General features: G+C 35.1%; 1 long non-coding RNA gene across 1 annotated transcript in view; it reads left to right on the top strand.

The window, feature by feature from the left end:
• Positions 1-18,832, top strand: part of LOC125754793 (uncharacterized) — a 74,778-nt gene that overhangs the window by 3,167 nt on the left and 52,779 nt on the right. The window contains exon 2 of the long non-coding RNA XR_007409634.1: positions 1,082-1,301. This is a non-coding gene — a long non-coding RNA (uncharacterized LOC125754793). The remainder of the gene's footprint in view (positions 1-1,081; positions 1,302-18,832) is intronic.

Raw genomic sequence — 18,832 nt, 5'->3', positions numbered from 1 at the left:
ATTTCTGTATCTGATAATGACATGCCAAGCATAGTGGGCTTTTTGGTTGTTTTGCTTTTGTTTTTTGCATATATATTCCACTTGGTGTTCTCTGAGTTTCCCGGGTCTATAATTTAGTCCCTGACCTTATTTTGGGTAAATTCTTAATCATTTTGTAAAATATTTCTTCTTTTCCTGTTTTGTTTTTCCTTCTGGTATTCCCATTATGTGTATGTTACTCCTTTTGCAATTATCCCACAGTCCTTGGATATTCTGTTCTGCCTTTTTTTTTTTTTTTTTGGAAAAAACCCTCCAGTCTCATTGTCCTTGCTTTTCAGTAATGGAGGCTTCTGTTGGAATGTCCTCTAGCTCAGAGATTATTTCCCTGGCCAAGTCCAGTCTTACTAATAAGTTTGTCAAAGTCATCCTTCATTTCTGGTAGTGTTTTCCATTTCTAGCATTTCTTTTTGGCTATTTCATAAGATCTCTATCTTTCTGCTTAGGTTTTCCATCTTTTCTTAAATGCTGTCTACGTTATCCATTGGAGCCCTTAGCACATTGATCATACTTGTTTTCAACAGCCAGATAATTCCAACATCGCCACCAAGTCTGGTTCTTATGATTGTCGTGCCTCTTCTAGTTGTGTTTGTTGCCTTTTCGTATTTCTTGTCAGTTTTTCCTGAAGACCAGATACGTTGTGGTAGGTTAAAAACATCTGTTGTAAATTGACCTTTAATGATGCGGGGTAAATTGGTGAGGACAAGGGAAGAGTTCCTTAGGCCTGTAGTTAGGTCTCGGGTTTTAGCAAGCTTATAGCTCTGGATTGTGAACTTCACAAATGCTTCTCTGTTCTCACATCTCCCCCTTTGAATTGGATGGAATGGTTAAAGTGAGCCTGCAGTTGACATGTGCCTCTTCCCCAGTGAAAGGCAAAGTGCTAGCTGGAGTCAAGTATTTTGCTTCCTAAAGGCCAGTAAGGCTTTGATTAAACCCCAACAGTTTAGGCTCTAGTTAAATAGCTTCTCCTGAGGGTAAGCTTGTTAAAAATAGCCAGGTGTTCTGGAGTATTTAAAAATCATTCCTTTTCCTCTCCCCCTGCCAGAGCATAAAGAAGTTTCTCTCCAGTATTTACTCCAAAACTCTAGTCCACCTCCTGGAGGTAAAACTCAAAGGTGTGTGAGTAGGGCGGTGGCCTCTCTTGACCTGGATCCCTGTGGAGTTTTTAACTCCGAGACTTGTCCACACTGAGCCTCCAGTCGGTCATCAACTACAGCTCAAGTTCCTGCTCTGGCACTGACTTCCGTTCATGAGAATGCATCCTGGTAAGACATGGCTCCCTGTATTCACCTATCTGTCCAAATTTTGAGGCACTGGTTTGTCCTGTGTCTTCCCCTCTCTTAGGAATCCAAGAAAGGCTATTGGTTTTTCAGTTTGTTCAGTTTTTTACTTGTTAAAGGGTGGTGAATCCAATCTCCTTACAAGGGAACCTGAAATCAGGCCTGGCTTATTTTTTAAAGCGTTGATTGCTATGGCATGTTTATGTGTTCTGGGCCTTAAAGCACACTCACATGCTACTTTTGGTAGTTTCATGTTTGTCTCACTCCTCTGGACATCAACCATTGCAGTTACATAATTTTCTTAATTTTAAGGTTTCCACATTCCTTTCATAAGATCAGTGGTTATTGCATGCAGATGTTTTGTGCAGCCTCAGGTTCAGCTTGCTTTGGGATGATCGTTTAAGCACAGCTTTACCTGTGCAGAGAGGAAACTCTTGTTCTTAAGCAAATGGGAAGGTATTTTCTAGCACAGAGTTTTACAGAGAAGGAAAATTCTTGTGTCCTTAAACTGGCCAAGCTAGGTGTTGAATCTCCAGGTGTCACCCATATATATGGGGAAGATCTATTGGGGGCTTAAGGAAACAAATCCAAATATCAACATGCATTCTCTTTTCTGTTAAAGAGACATATTTTATATGCAAATAACAACACACCCAAGGTTGACAGTTAGTGTTCTAAGTAAAGCATAAAGAACTATTCAAAATCAGAGGTAGGGACACATGAAAACCACTAAGTGAGCATTGACTAAGGGGAGAAAGCTGTGGATCTCTGCCAGCTGTTCTCTTCATTATTCCTGGCATCTATCTTCTGTCCAACATTACCCCCTTGTAGTGAGAAGTAATGACTAATTTTACTCAAAACAAAAGTGGGGAAAAAAGAAAACATACTGCTTTACCAAGCTGAACAATTTATCGTTTACTGTATGTGAACATTTTTCTATTTCGATATGCTGCTAGACATCACAGCATGAGCAAAAGTGAGACGGGGCATGTTTTTGGAAATTGAGGTTGGGACCAGATTATAAGGGGATCGGATCCTAAGGAGCAAGGGTTATAATTCTGTAGGCAATAGGGCATTATTGATTATGGTTTGAGCTAGGGATTAGCATGATCTAATTGTACTTCTGGAAGAAGGCTTAGGAAGAAGTGTAAAGATGATTAGAGAAAAAGCCTGTTAGGTGTTTTGTATATTCTCAAGTATAAAATACACAGCTGTAATAAGCAGTAAATATGAAACAAAAGACCAGTTAAGTTTATGTCAAAAATACTTCAACTGGATGATGCGTAGCTACGTGACATATCCAACAACACATGAGCATTTGGTTGAAGGCAGTTCCCTATGGTTAATACTGTGTTCCTTCTGAGCTCAATCCGTCGGCCTATCGATTATTACATCTGTGAGAGATGTTACGGTAATAATTACTTCACTGAAACATTTTAAACTTGAGGTATGTGTAATAATCTATTATGATAAGTATGGGGTCCTTAAAAGTCTTTCTTTTAAAAGTGAAATCCTATTTCCTTTAACTTAACAGGCTGTTACAGTGTTGATAGAAAAATGTTTTCTCTTTTCATCTGAAATTCTCCACAATGATTTCTGAAAACAACCATATAATGGAAAGGTTGCTACCTTGAACGAGTTGAGGAACAATTTTTGACTCGGTAAACAAAAAATTTAAGTGATCAGAGTATTCACAAATATGAAAAATCTTCTTCCATTGTGAGATTTTATAGTTAGGCACCTCTACATGAAGAAATAAGAGTGATTATTTTAATTTGATTGAGTAAAAAAAAATTCAGTTACTAAATAAATATTATTGGACATATAATTTGTATGTAGAACTTTAAATCCACAGGTTCATATTTTAATCAGAAATATTTCTCTAAAAGTGTTCTTTTACCTTGTCAGAAAATGCCTGCAGCCTTTCATGACACAGTATTTCTGTTAATTCTCTTCACCTTCCACATATTACCTCCTTGGTCAGATACCTTCTTACTGAATGTCACAAGCTCCGTATCCTATTTCTACCAATTCATTTGCTTAATTTTGCTTTGATGGTTGTTATTTTGAAGCTACTCCATTTAGAATAGAAGGAGGTTATTTGGATTTTACAAGTAAATGACAACAATCAAATCCAATTTGTTTTCTTTCAACATTCTTTGCTATTACAACTTAGTATTTCCACACCTTCTTCGATCTATTAAATAGTGTGGTCTTTTTATCATGGAATCTTTGTCTTCAAAGATACAAGCATATTTGGCATTAGCATAATTTATTTGGGGGAAGGCCAATTGGATACACAAATCACCAAAAAAAAATCTAGAGTAGAAAAATGATTCTGTAAATGTCTGAGAGTTCACGATGGACACAAGAGGCTCTGAGATCCTGAACAAGAACCTAATGTGATCTCTGAGAAAATTATCTGAACTGAGGCTACTGATTCCCAATAGTTTTAATGTGTGAATTGCCTGAATGCTTTAGACTATATCAGAATTCTGTATTTGTTGATGAGGAAAAGGAGTAAATAAAATGAGTGGATGGACAAATGTATGACATGAATACATGTGAAGGCAAATTAAGAAAATCACACAAAAACAGCAAAGTTTATGGGGAGAAAAAAAAAAAAAAGGTAGTGTATAAAGATTGGACCAGTATCAGAGGAGGTAAATGATAAGGAAAGGGTAAGTTTAGGTTATGGCTAGTTAAGAACCCTACAACTACCTATGTATCTTTTGGTGAATGGAGTGGGCAATTTAAACATCTAGTACTTGGATTGTGTTCTAATGATGGAGTTCTAGTCAAAGCCTTAAACAAAGGGATATATTCTTGCAAGGGAAGAAGTATAGAGTGGAGATGGAGACGTTCATGTAGAACATATGTCCACATTTTTTCTTATGTGTTTGAAACAATGTCTAGGTCCTGACCTCTCATAAGTACTTATTAATCAGTTAATCAATGGATGAAGTTCTGAGACCGAAATGTTCTCCTGAACTCCCCAGTGATAATGGCTTAAAAGCTGCAGCCAGGCTACCTAAAACCTAGTAGAATCATGGCAATAGAATTATTTTTTTTCAAATTTTAGTCTGTTTACTGCATATTGTTACCTATTGTTCATGTGGGTCATTTTCTTAATGGGGATTGTGGCTCAGGCTTTAAATGTTGGTAACGCCTGTCAGTAGCAACATTTTTTATTTTATATTAATCAGTTTATTGACTTCCCACCTGTAACTCTTACTGTATTCATTTAGTATATCTTTTTTTTTTTTCAGCATAAATGTTCCCATGTATCTCATGTTAGTTATTTGAACATAATATTAGAAATGTAATATACAGGAATTATGCCAAATTAGTATTGGTATTTTTTCTGCAGAACTGATGGGTGAATGTTTGAGTTACCCTTATTTGTTTGTAAAAATGTTTCCCCCCGACCCCCAGGAATTTTTGAGGAAAAATATTCCTGTCAGCATAGTTTTTTTTTTAATACATAGTAAAATATTATCTCTTAATACAAACTTGAATGTATAGGCATTATATATCACTTCTTAAATTTGATGCCAGAGATTTCTAATTTTTACTTCAAATGTTTTTTTTTTTTTGGGGGGGGGGATCATAGAGATGCTGTTCAGTGGTGTGAAACTTCCTAAACCTCACAACTTGTGAGACACACACACACACACACACACACACACCGAGTGTATGTGTATATATGTGATTACTTAATGCCTTCATGAAGCTTTGTAGCAGGTGAATAATTACTTGTATAAACTGACCTTAGTGGCTACCATAAAACATTCTAATTATTGCATTCTTAAAGTGACTGTAATTAATGTAATCTCCAAAGCCGTAAAATACCAATATTTCAGGTAGCAGATTATCTGTAACATCTGTTGCACAAGATGGTAGTTTAATGTGCAATCAGTGCTATAATTCACAGTTAATCTTTTAATACGGAACCTTAAAAGTGCCAGTTCTTAATAAATTGCTGCTGTAGTATCACAGGCTTGAACTCAACTCCCAGTGAAAATGAGCAATTAAATGTGCAACAAAACTGAAACTTGAGGGGAAAAAATGCTCCCCTTAAAAATGAATGTTGAGTATCTATAATATTTCATAAGTAAGAAATTTGAGCACTGGATAAGCATCAAGCAAAATTAATAACTCGACTTGACTTTCCATTGCAAAGGCTTTGCCAGCCTATGAAATTAACAAAAACCGTGTACGGATTTGAGCACAGTTCGGGAAAACCTGATCTGTGAAATATATGTTAAAACTATTTATTTTGGAAATATTATTCTTACTCAGCAAGTATAAAAGTTGTCAATTTCAATTGTTGCACATATTGAATAGTTTGGGCCTTTAACCTTGCGGCAACAAAAAAAGTGGCAGTGTGGAGTGGGTCAATAACTAAATAAAAAGATCTATAAAGTGTTATTTTTGTATCAAAAGTTATCTTAGCCACCAGTGCACCTTGTTCTTGAGACCCTGTTAAGCATGCTTAAAGGATTTGAAACTCCAAAAACTTTTATTAAACTGTGGAACACAGTAAATATGTTATTAAAAAGTAAAGAACAGGCTTCTTTCAATAAAACTGTCCTTGGCATTGGGAGACCCCTTAGGAACACAGTACAATTGATCCTCTGAGATGATTTTTCTTATTGTACTTAGCTGTGGCTTTCTTATACTTTAAAAAAATGTGGGGGATCCCTGGGTGGCGCAGCGGTTTGGCGCCTGCCTTTGGCCCAGGGCGTGATCCTGGAGACCCGGGATCGAATCCCACGTCAGGCTCCCGGTGCAAGGAGCCTGCTTCTCCCTCTGCCTGTGTCTCTGCCTCTCTCTCTATATATATATATGACTATCATAAATAAATAAAATAAAATAAATTTAAAAAAAAAAAAATGTGTATTTATGCTATTTAATTATGACAACTAAACTATTGATGGTCTCTCATTTGGATCCTCTTTGATCAAATAAGCACAAAAATCATTCTGCTTTTACTTATTTCTATTAAAATCGGTAAATGAATTTGAGTATTTATCAGTTAAACCTGTTTAGAGTGTGTGTCTACTTCCCCTGAAGCACTTAGGTAAAAAATCCATTCCTGTAAAAGAAAATAAAGGAATGAAGTAGAAATAATAGTGTGTGTGCTTCTTCCCAACTCCTACTTACCTCCAAATTCTCTATATTATAAATGAGTAGTATTTATGCCTCACAGAAGTGAGAAGGAACATATGCTGTATTGAGGAAAGGGTAAAAGACAACCGTGTAAGGACTTCTCATTGGAAAATGGAAATGTTCAAAGAAACTCTCATTTTCTCAAACTAAAATATAGACATGATAGGAGTTGAATATGAAGAGTGGTTCATAAAATTTAGACCTTGAGACGACGTAGAAAGAGGACTTAAAATGAAGAAAATATTTTCTTTACACAGCTTTGGTGTGAGCATATTTTGACTACACGTATCAAAAAATATTTCAAAAAAAATTAAAAAAAATATTTCAGTGATACTCATGGAGTGGACAAGGGCTTGAGACTGTCTACGACATACATCACAATGGTTTTTTATTTATTATTTGTTTTTTTATTTTATTTATTTTTTTCATCACAATGGTTTTTTAAAGAGAAATGTATTAGATCAGTCACTGGAACCTATTCCTGAACAATAATGTTACACATTATTGTTTAAAAAAATTACATAGTCTTTTCTGGGGACTATTTTGGAATTGATTCAAAGCCTAAATTCTATACTTTGTCCTTTCCTGCCCCACTTCTGTGTCTGTTTCTCTCTGCCTCCCTCCTCACTCCCACATGTGCTGATTCTCTCTGGCTCTCTCTAATATGTTACTTTATATACTACTGTATTTATAGAAGAAATAGAAATGTCTAATTAATTTTACTGTAGATTTAGAGGACTTTATATCTTATCTATGAGGGCATGCATCAATTTATTTTGTAATCCAATTTAAATATTCTCCTTTGAGAGTTTGTTTTTTAAGGATCATTTCATATGGAAACATGTTTGAGGATGAAGATTCCTTTCTGTGTTTATTGGGTTTTTATAGTTTTCAAAAAAAAAAAAAAGAGAACACCTATTAGCAAAAATTTAAATAGTAACACCGATAAACCATGAACTATGAATAACTGTGAATGTAAAAAAGGTGCATTTAATCTCAAATTTTAGAATGTATCTCCTTGTAAAATTTTCATGAAGTCATATAGCTTTAAGTGTAGTATTTAAGAGCCTCCAGGAGGTAAGCCTGATGCTCTCTATAATCACAAGCCTAAGTCATCTTTTTTTATGAATCAGTTCTTTTAAACTCAAGCATCTTTAATTTTCATAATTCTTTATCGCTGAAAGATCTTAAAATATGCTATTGAGTTTTACTGGATCTCTAGGTAGATGTAAGTCCATTCAAGAGAACATGTTTAATAGTTGAATAAAAGCTTTATCGCTTTATTTCAAAATGAAATTCACATACATTTCCAGGATAGCATCAAAGGTGTTGCTCAGGGATTAAGAGACATTTGGGGGGAAAATATGAAAGCATTTAATTCGAGTCCATTTAATTCAATGTTCATTTCCCTGACCTCCTACTAGTCATACCAATATTCCTTCAGTTACCCTTGCTACTATGAGTGGATTATAATACAAAACATCATGAGCTAACATAAAGAATATAAGCAGATCCTAAATAAACCCTGTTCGTTCTTCCACTGTTAACTGTGAGGTCTTGCATGTGTCCAGTAAGATCCCTTGGATGCAGTTTACCCCTGGTTAGATACAAGTACTGGGCTAGTTGAATATTACATTTTGCATATATTCAGCTGTAGGGAATGGATACAATCTGAAGACTCTGAGGCCCATGTATGTCTCTCGAAATAAAGGACCATTGGGTTTTTAAATTCTAAATAATCCTCCCTTGTCTAAAGGTGTCCTTAAACCAAACCAAATATAATTTTCAACTTAGACATAATGTATTTCTACTTCATGTCTAAGGTTTATATATTAGACATTGCTTTGTTCAAAAATAAGATACTATAAAATGTAGACAATTTATGTAGATCATATTTTGTTTCATAATGAAGGATGAATGATACTTTAAAAATTATTTTTAATTGAATTATAGTTGCCATACATTATTTCCACGTATACAGCAGAATGATTTGACAATTGTATACATTATGAAACGCTCACAATGATAAGCGTAGTTCTTATCTGTTGACAAAGTTACTACAGTATTATTGACCAGAGTGTTAACCATTGAATAACATGGGGGTTGGGATCACCAGCTTCCCATGCAGTAGAATGGGAATTCTACTGTGTAGAATTTTTGACTCACCTAAAACTTAACTACTCATAGCCTACTGTTGACCAGAGCCTTACTGATTAAAAAAACAAAAACAAAACCCACTTGATTAAAACATAATTCAGTGTTAGAATGATATATACCATATTCTTAGAATAGAGCAAACTAGAGAAAGAAAATGTTAAAAAAAAAAAAACTGTAAGGAAAATATATTTATACCACTGAATTGTATTTATCAATACTCTAAGTTTATATCCTCTCCTGATAAGATGAATCCCGTCAGTAACTAAATCAATATTGTCTTTCATGATAAAAATACCAAGTAACTTATCCAGATGAGTAACATTGTATGTCAGAAATGCAAAGGTAATATGAAAAAGAAATTTATAGTTCTTCATAGGATTAGTGAGTCATGTGTTGATAACGAAGAAATGGCAATATGCTTATGCTGTGGTAGCCTAATGGAGTCAATTGCTTCTTGGTAGCCTAGCCTCTACACTAATGAATAGATCCTTATAAAATTTTATGACACACAGTATTATAGTATTACAATACAGTATTGGTAACATTGTTCAGGTTTTTTTTTTAAACTAACCTAGGATAGGTATGGAGTTTCTTGAATTAGGAGACAGGTGTACTTCATGCAATGCAGTTTTTTTCTTTTTAAAGATTTTATTTAAAAAAAAATTTATTTATTTATTCATGAGAGACACAGAGAGAGGCAGGGACACAGGCAGAGGGAGAAACAGGCTCCGTGTGGGGAGCTTGATGTGGGACTCGATCCCAGGACCCCAGGGTCCTGACCTGAGCCAAAGACAGACATAGAACCACTGAACCACACAGGTGTCTCCATGCAATGTCATTCTTAAACCAATGTTATAAAGCAGTAAGAAAACTAACACATTACTAATTGTAGGTTAAAGATCTCTCCCTTTATGCCTGTGTAAGGATAGACGACACACTCCCACAAAGTCTCACACATGATGTCTTAAGTCTCACACATGATGTCTTATGCACTGAATGCTTATGTGGTGAAGAGGACATTGTGCCTGTTCTAGCTCTAGATTTTCACATAAAGACCATGACTTACACAACAGAAGTTTATTAACTCTAAGGCGTAATTATTAATCATGAAGTGGAAATGGATCATTATAAAGGTCTTCATGTGCATTGTCACCTTGAGTAGCTGAGGGGGCAGGGGAAGGGTGTTGGTCTTGCAGCCTCAGGGAGGTGGAGGCTGTGGAGGATCTAGAAGGGGAGGCAGGAACCTTGGTCTAACTTGACAGAACTACATTGTAATTTGACGTTTTGCTTTCTCGTTTCCCTAAAAGTGTTTCTACATGACAACCTTCCACCTTTTGCTTTAGTTTCAGTGTGTGTTTCCACGCTGTAAAACAACTCAGAAGCACTCCTGACTCATCAGGCTCCTTCTACTACATTGTCCAAGGTCAATTTGTGTCCAGGTATTGCCAAGAATTCTTTCCAAGATGATCAAACCATCCTTGGCTGGCCTGAGATTCTCCAGGTTTCAATCCTTTACCTTCCTTTTTGCTTTAAGTTGTCATGCAGTGACTTGGCTCTGTCTCAAAACTAATCACAGTCTATAAAGAATGCCTTTCTCACATGGAGCAAACCTGTATCCACATAACAGCTACATTTTTAATGGGGATAAAAAAACTATTTTGCAAAAAGTACAAAGTTTTTATGCCTGCTGTAGGGAGAGCCTCACACATTTCCTTTTTTCAGTTGTTTTTACCATGGTTCTTAGGTTGGATTCATCCTGAGCTGGTGGTGAGCTGCAGACCTCACTGCACAGTACACATCAAGCCTTTCAGCCCATTCTTGTAAGGTCATGACTTTTCTCTACTTTGGGAGCATTTCCAACATCACTAGTGTTACTTCATGTGGGTCCCATGGTATTATTAAAGGTTCATGGCATTACACTGAACTCGGTGAAAAATGTGTGAGAACTGTGAGAAGTCTTTGTACTGTGATAAGGGGTGACTGGAGAGACAAATTGTTCTGTGGACATGACTAGCATCACATGGTGTTTTAAATGGATGTGCTCAAGCTCATCACAATGACAACAGGCAATAGCTATAAAATTATTACAGTTGCACTGTTTGTATTACAGTTAATTTTATGCATTTATGATTTAATGCTGCATCTTTAGATTTAAGATCCCTTTTAAGAGAAGAGTCTGAGTTTGCTATAGCCCTATGTCTGACCTGGGGTTAAGCCCTGCAGATTTTCAGAGGCAGATGTTAGGGGGGCTTCGCTTCCTGCTGCAGATTCCTGGGGTTAAGGTGCCAACTTGGGAGCCTGATGTCCTTGCTCCTCAGGGAAGACTTCTATGCCTGTGCTATTCCTTCCACTTGTGGATCAGTCCCTCCGGGGTTTGATCCCTGCACCTGCTATCCTTCTCAATACCACTTTTTGTTTATTTCCATAGTTCTGGAAAAGGTGTTCTGCTAGTCCTGAGGTCATTTTCAGAGTGTGTTGCATTACATGCATTTTTTTTTTTTTTTTGCATTACATGCATTTGAAGCCTTGGTGTATTTATGGGAGGAAGTGAGCTACAGATCCTCCTGCTTTACATCTTCCCTGAAATTCCGATTTAATGCTTTATATTAATATAAATATGAACTTTTAAAAAGCATAAGTTTGGATTCTCCCTTTGATCCTTCAGAATTGAATATTTGTGCTAGACAAGACTTTTTAGGGAGATACAACTTAAACAATTCCATAAAAACAAAGACGGTGATTTGTGTACTTCAGATATCTGCATGGCATAGTTCCACCAAAATTTAAAAAACATACAAACTTGAAAGAAAAACATTTCAATACACAAAAACACTAAATATGGATTAATGCTGTGACCCTATTAGTACATCTTACTAATTGATATAATGATTTAAAGCTCAATAGAAAATGTAGGAAAGAATTGAAAACTGGCAACAGAAATAAAAGCAATAAACATGTAGGAATGTGTTCGTTCCTTTAGCATAAAAGAAATCTTAAAAGTAGGGGTGTATTTCCATCTTTCAAATTGATGAAGATTGGTGACAAATAGTATTAGTGGACAGTTAAGGAAATAGACATTGGAGGGAAGTTTGTGTGTGTCAAAAGTACACAAATGGGTCTGTTGGCATGTAACAACTCTACTTTTAGTATTTGTCTTAAACAACCATGTACAGTGATAGATCCAAAGACTTCACAGCATCTGCACTGCTCTTTATTCCTGAGCTGTTGCAAGTTCTTGACCACACCCACCTGTGACCTGTGTGGTTTCGGGCAAAATTTGACTATGGTGGGGAAATAGCTCAATAGATTTTGAGGTCCCAATTAAGTGTGATCACAAAGTTAATCTAAGATTTAATGACATGCATTGTTATTATGATGCTGTTTAAGTAAAAATGACCACGTATTCACTTAAATCATTACAATTAGTATTATGCTTAGAGATTAAAGCAAATTTCTCCATTATGCTTAGCTCAATCCAAGAAGTATTATTGTTTATGGTGTTTGCAAGTAACTATACTTTTTTTAAGATTTTATTTATTCGAGAAAGAGAGAGAGAGAGAGAGAGGCCGAGACACAGGCAGAGGGAGAAGCAGGCTCCATTCAGGGAGCCTGACGTGGGACTTGATCCTGGGTCTCCAGGATGATGCCCTGGGCTGAAGGCAGGTGCTCAACCACTGAGCCACCCAGGGATCCCCCAAGTAACTATACTTTTTAAATTATGGGGAATGACTTGTATCTAATTTATGGGACTTGTGCTTTTACTGCATACATTTCCATGTGTATCTCAACTGTTTCAATAAAACTAAAATTTAGTTATGGCTAGGATGGTTTATAAATGTGCCAAAATATAAATTCTTAGGTAGGCTTTAAAAACATACAATTGTAAGTTTGGTTATTTTTGATAATATTTAAATCAATTTATTGCAATCTATTTCTTTCACTCTATTCCTCAGATTTGATCTTGAAGTGTAAGTGCTGCTTTATTTCTTCACTGAATTAGTATTAAAAATGTATGATATTGGTAATGCTTTTTCAAAAAATTGTTTCATTATTCCTTCAAAATAACACAAATTTGCAATTTTGTTTTCAGATTATGACACTTTTTTCTCATGTCTAACATTTGTGCTTCAAAAAGTAGAATCAACTGAATAAAATATTTAAGTACACTATAAACAAAATAGATATAGAGGAGTGTTTCATTCTATATTAGTGAGGTCAACCAAAAAACATGATTTTTTTTAATATTCTTGTTATAGACATTTAAACGCAAATATTTCTAAGACAAATGTTTTTTCTTTCTTGTAACTGTCATTTTCAAACACCAGCATTCATTATAAGTAAAATATTCATATTGTTACAAGTGAACATATCTTACCAAATATCTTTTTGGAATAAATACTAATCAGTATTTATATTATAAATTGAAAAGGATGGACAGTTATGTAGTTTAAGGTTGTTAAAGTAAATGTTTATAAATGTTTTTTTTTTCAAAGCTGCTTGCTAAAGATAGATGGAGAAAGAACCGATTGATTAAAAACAATGTCAATTGATAAGATAATTTTTTGGTATTTATATTTAGAAAAAAAATTGATTCGAGCGTAAGGACTATAAAGGGATTTTCACACGATGAATCACTGACAATGCTAAAATGTTCTAAGTTCAATAGATGAAACTAAAAATTCATCAGTATAGTGATGCCTAGGGGGCTCAGTGGTTGAGCTTCTGCCTTTGGCTCAGGGTGTGATCCTGGGGTCCCGGAATCAAGTCCCACATCAGGCTCCCTGCATGGAGCCTGCTTCTCCCTCTGCCTGTGTCTCTGACTCTCTCTCTGTGTCTCTCATGAATAAAAAAATAAATTAAAAAAAATTTCATCAGTATAAAGTAACATATATCACATGCACTTATTGTCTAAAATAAGGAGTCTGAAATAAGCAAGTAAGTATGCAAATACCTTCCCTCATTCTTTAGGCTGCCTTTTAGTTTTGTTGATTGCTTCCTTTGCTGTGCAGAAGCTTTTTATCTTGATGACATCCCAGTTGTTCATTTTTTGCTTTTGTTTCCCTTGCCTGTGGTAACGTGTCTAATGAGAAGTTGGTACGAACGAGGTCAAAGAGGTTTCTGCCTGTGTTCTCTATGATTTTGACAGTTTTGTCTCCCATTAAGGTCTTCAATCCTTTTTGAATTTATTTTTGTGTACGGTGTTAGAAAGTGGTCCCATTTCATTCTTCTGCATGTTGCTGTCCCATTTTCCCAACACCATTTGTTGAAGAGACTTTTTCCCATTGGATTTTCTTTCCTGCATTGTTGAAGATTAGGTGACCTATAGTTGTAGATCCACTTAATAAAGGGTTAGTATCCAAAATCTACAAAGAACTTCTCAAACTCAATACCCCAAAAACAAATAACCCAGTTAAGAAATGGGCAGAAGACACGAACAGATACTTTTCCAAAAAAAGACATCCAGGTGGCCAACAGACATATGACGAGATGCTCAACATCATTCGGCATCAGGGAAACACAAATCAAAACCACAAGGGGATACTATCTCACACCGATTAGGATGTTAAAATTAACAACACAAGAAACCACAGGTGTTAGGATGCGGAGAAAGGGGAATCTTCTTGCCCTTTTGATTGGAATGCAAACTGGTGCAGCCACTCTAGAGGTTTCTCAAAATGTTAAAAATAGAACTACCCTACGATCCAGCAATTGTACTACTAGGTATTCACCTAAAGGATACAAAAATACAGATTTGAAGCAATACAAGCACCCCAATGTTTATAGCAGCATGAACAGCCAAATAATGGAGAGAGCCCATAGGTCCATTGACTGATGAATGGATAAAGTAGATAGATAGATATAGATATTTATATCTATATATTTATATCTAGATAGATTTATATGAGGTGGTATCTCCTTGTGCTTTTGATTTGTATTTCCCTGATGCCAAATTATGTTGAGCATCTTTTCATGTGTCTGTTGGCCACCTAATGTCTTTTTTGGAAAAGTATCTATTCATGTCTTCTGCCCATTTCTTAACTGGGTTATTTTATCTATCTATAGATAGATATATTTATATATCTATTTATACACACATATACAATGGAATTTACTTTGCATCAAAAAGTGAACTCTTGCCATTTGTAGTGACATGACTGGAGCTAGAGGGTATTAGGCTAAGTGAAATAAGTCAGTCAAAGGAAGACAAATACCATATGATTTGACTCATATGTGGAATTAAAAAACATGAATATATAGGAAGGGAGAAAAAGATTTTAAAAATAGGGAAAACTGTAAGACTTTTAACTGTATAGAACAAACAGGTTGAAAGAGGTGGATGGACTAGATGGCTGAGGAGTATGAAGGGAGGGCACTTGTTTTGATCAGCAGTGGGTGTGGTATATAAGTGATGAATCATTGCATTCTATTCCAAAAATCAATATTCTGTTCTATATTAACTACCTAAAATTTAAATTAAAAATAATATTAAAGGACAATGGAAGTTTGTGATGGGAGTTAACGAATGTACAATATATAAATCAGCTGGCATGTATAGATGATCCAAGGAAAATTCTCCTTAGAAGATTTTCATTGAATGAGAATTATTTTTGTTATACATTACCATCACCAGAATGTTTCCAAGACTTGAAGACAATCTTGATAAATCTGTTTAGACTAAGTAAGCATTTGAATTAGTACAGGATCTGTAAGTCAGGAATGAAATATTTGGTAGAATGGTACAAAAATTCTCTCTCTCTACATACACACACACATATATTCACACACAACTACACTATGCCTATCTTCTTGTTAGCAATTTGCCTGCTATTGGCATAACTTGGCACTCCTTATTTAGAATCAATAACAGTCCTTAGTCCTTCATAATTTTGCTCAAAAGGAACTTATTTTAGCCTTAAATTCCAGTAAAATGTAATTATTAATATTGGTCCATGGTTTGAAGCATTATTGTAGATTACATTATTGAAGTTTGTTATTGCTGTTTTTCTTAGACTTCTGATGTTTCAGTCCATTCTAGTGGAGTTAATAATGGGGCAGAGTTGCTATATGGTCTTGACCCTTACTGAGAACTCCAATTTTTCAATGGTTGGTGGGCATTAATCTGCTACCATGATGACAAAATTTGTCAAGAAAATTAAAATACAGGTTTAAAATACAGTAGTCAAAATTGACCATAATTATTTCTTAGGAAGAATTGATTGGTTGCTGTCATACCAATGAAAATTAGAGAAACTCAATAATTTATGACTTAACAGGAAATATCTAAATGTTCATGGTATGTTATTTCTACACTAAACCAAATACAGAATAGTTTTGATTATAACCCCACGCCATTCCCCCCACCCCTGCATTTGGAGAAGGGGCTAAAATATTGCTTCTCTCTGTTTCCATTTTGATGTCAGTTGTTCCAAAATGAAAATATGTTATTGGAAGTTGCTAATGATATTTTTTGAGCTAAACTGTTGCTATAAAACACATTCTCTTGGAAACAAGTAAACTTCAAATGATACACAGCTCAATCACGTCATTTTATTCTAAGAAAGATCTATGAAAAGTTAACCAAAATATTGTTCTGGAATTATGATAATTTCTCCTTTGAATTTTTGGTAGAGTTCATCCTGAAACCGTCTGGGCCTACTGTTTTTTTGGGGGAAGGTAGTTAATATTGATTCAGTTGATTCAGGTTAATAGACATGGGTGCATTCAAATTATCCATTTATCATTGTTTGCATTTTGGTGTTTTTCATCTTTAAGAAATTGGCCTATTTCATCTAAGTCATCAATTTTTGTAGCATAGACTTGTTTATATTCTTTTCTTTATTCCTTTAATGTCCATGACATAAGTAGTGATGATTTCATTTCTAATATTAGTAATTTGTGTTCTCTTTTTTTCTCTAGTATGGCTAGAAATTATTAATTTCATTGTTCTTTTTAAATAACTAGCTTTTGATTTTGTGGATTTTCTGTTATTCTCCTGTTTTCAGTTTTAGTGATTAATTTTAATGTTTTCTTTTGCTTGCTTTGGGTTTGTATTGCTCTTCTTTCTCTATTTTCCTATGGCTGTTATTTAAATTATTGGCATAAAATATTCCTTCTTTTTAACATATGTTGAATGTTGTATGATTTCCTTGACAGTATATTTGTTGCATACTACAAATTTAGATCTGTTGTATTTTCAATTTTATTTAGTTTTAAATATTTGTAATAGGTTTTACCTATGTGTTGTGAATATTCAACAATATACTTCTAGACATTTTTAAGAATATTCTAGCTATCTTTCTATTATTGATTTCTAATTATCTTTTCCATTTGGACTTCCATAGAAAAATACCAGAGGCTGAGTAATTTATAAGCAACATAAATTAATTCCTCAGAATTCTGGAGCCTGAGAAGTCCAAGATCCTGGTGCTGGCAGTTTTGGTGTGCTGGCTGGTGAGGATCCACTTCCTTGTTCATAGACAATGCCTTCGGTTGTGTCCTCACATGGTGGGAGGTTGGTCACTATAGTATCTCTTTTATAGGAGCACTAATACCATTCATGAGTGCTCCATCTTCATGACCTAAGCACCTCCCAGTACCATTACATGGAGGGTACAAATTCAACATATGTATTTTGGAGGGAAACAAACACTTAGACTATAGCACAAGTTTAATTCTCATGTCTGAGAACATTTTTATATGATTTTTATTCTTTTAACTTTCTCAAAATGTTTTATACCCAAGAATGTTGTCCATGTTAGTGAATATTTCATGACAGCTTGAGAAGAATGTGTATTCAGATGTTGTTGGAGTATTATATGAATGCAACTTATATTAAGTTGATTGATAAATGTTATTTGTATTAACAGTATCCGTCCAGATTTTTCTGCCTTCCTTATTTATAATGTAAAGAGTCTATGATATCTCCCACAATTAGTGTTTCGACTCCTGCTGTTTTTGACTCTTGTTATTTAATGACTCTCTTTATTCCTAATTATTTCCCTTGTTTTGATGTTTTCTTTGGGTAAAATTAATATGGTTATCCAGCTTATTTTTGCTTGGTGTTACGATGTTATGCATTTTTCTATTATTTACTTTCACCTAATTCTTTGTTTATAGGAGGTTCCCTATAGACAGTATGCAGTTGGGTCCTGTTTGTAGTTCGTTAACAGAAAGGTTTCAGAACAAGGAAAATTATCAGGAATAATAATCATGATGAGGCTCAAAAATGGATAGAAGGAGAAATAGAGAAGTCTATTGTTGTTGGAGCCATCTATACCCCTCTTTGAGACTTCCTTGTTTCTGATTCTTTTCTTGGTAGATGTCTTTCTCCTCAAAGAGAACATTTGATAGCTGATTCAGCTGTAACTCACTATTACTATACTGAAGCCTTTTGATGTGTTTTTCAGTTGTTAGGTATAGGGACCATTCTATAATCTTCTACTTAAGTCTTTTTAGTGGGGACCTCTATAGGGCTGAGTTCATCACAAGTGCTATTCCAGTGGCAGAGCTTACTTCTTTCCTCCTTTTGATGAGGTAGGAAAATAAAGCTTGCTGGTGTGGAAGGAATGCCCTTCTCCAGTTGGGGTAAGGTTCTAGAAAATTCTCCCTTGGAGAGTAGGCCTTTGATATGGAGAGGGCTCTAGTAATTATTCACAAGGATTACCTTTCTTTTCCCTCTGTTGGACTCGAGAGAGGCTCTTTCTTGGCACTTTACGTTGAGAATCTGCTGGTTCTTAGAGCTAAAACCATTGAAAATGTGGTCATCTCTCCCCAGACTTTGTCATCCAGAGATTTTTACTTTCAGTCTTGTCCCCACTCAGCCTCCAGCGATTTATAAAAGTTACCATATAAGTGCTACAACTAGATCTTCTGTACTTTCTCAGATCTGCAGGCTGATATAAGCTTTGGCTCTGTTTTAAGCTGTCTTTTCAAATTTGGGGGTGACTGTTCTGCAGTCACAGTTCTCTGGTGGTTTCAGGAAAAATAATGTTCAATGTGTTCAACTTTTTCCCCTTACAAGAATGAGAATGAGCGTTTCTAGGCTCTTTAAATGTTGGGACTCAAACTAGAAATCAACATTATTCTTTTTGTTGCTTAAATTGTTCCAATTTTGGAAATGGGGAAATCTTTCAGATTGACCTCCATTTCTCTGAACATGTCATTATCATCTTCATCATCAACATTTA

This window comes from Canis lupus, chromosome 3, assembly GCF_003254725.2.
Source record: "Canis lupus dingo isolate Sandy chromosome 3, ASM325472v2, whole genome shotgun sequence".
In the NCBI taxonomy this organism is placed as follows: domain Eukaryota; kingdom Metazoa; phylum Chordata; class Mammalia; order Carnivora; family Canidae; genus Canis; species Canis lupus.
Note: the sequence above shows the minus strand (reverse complement) of the source record. Positions and strands in the feature narration are given on the sequence as shown.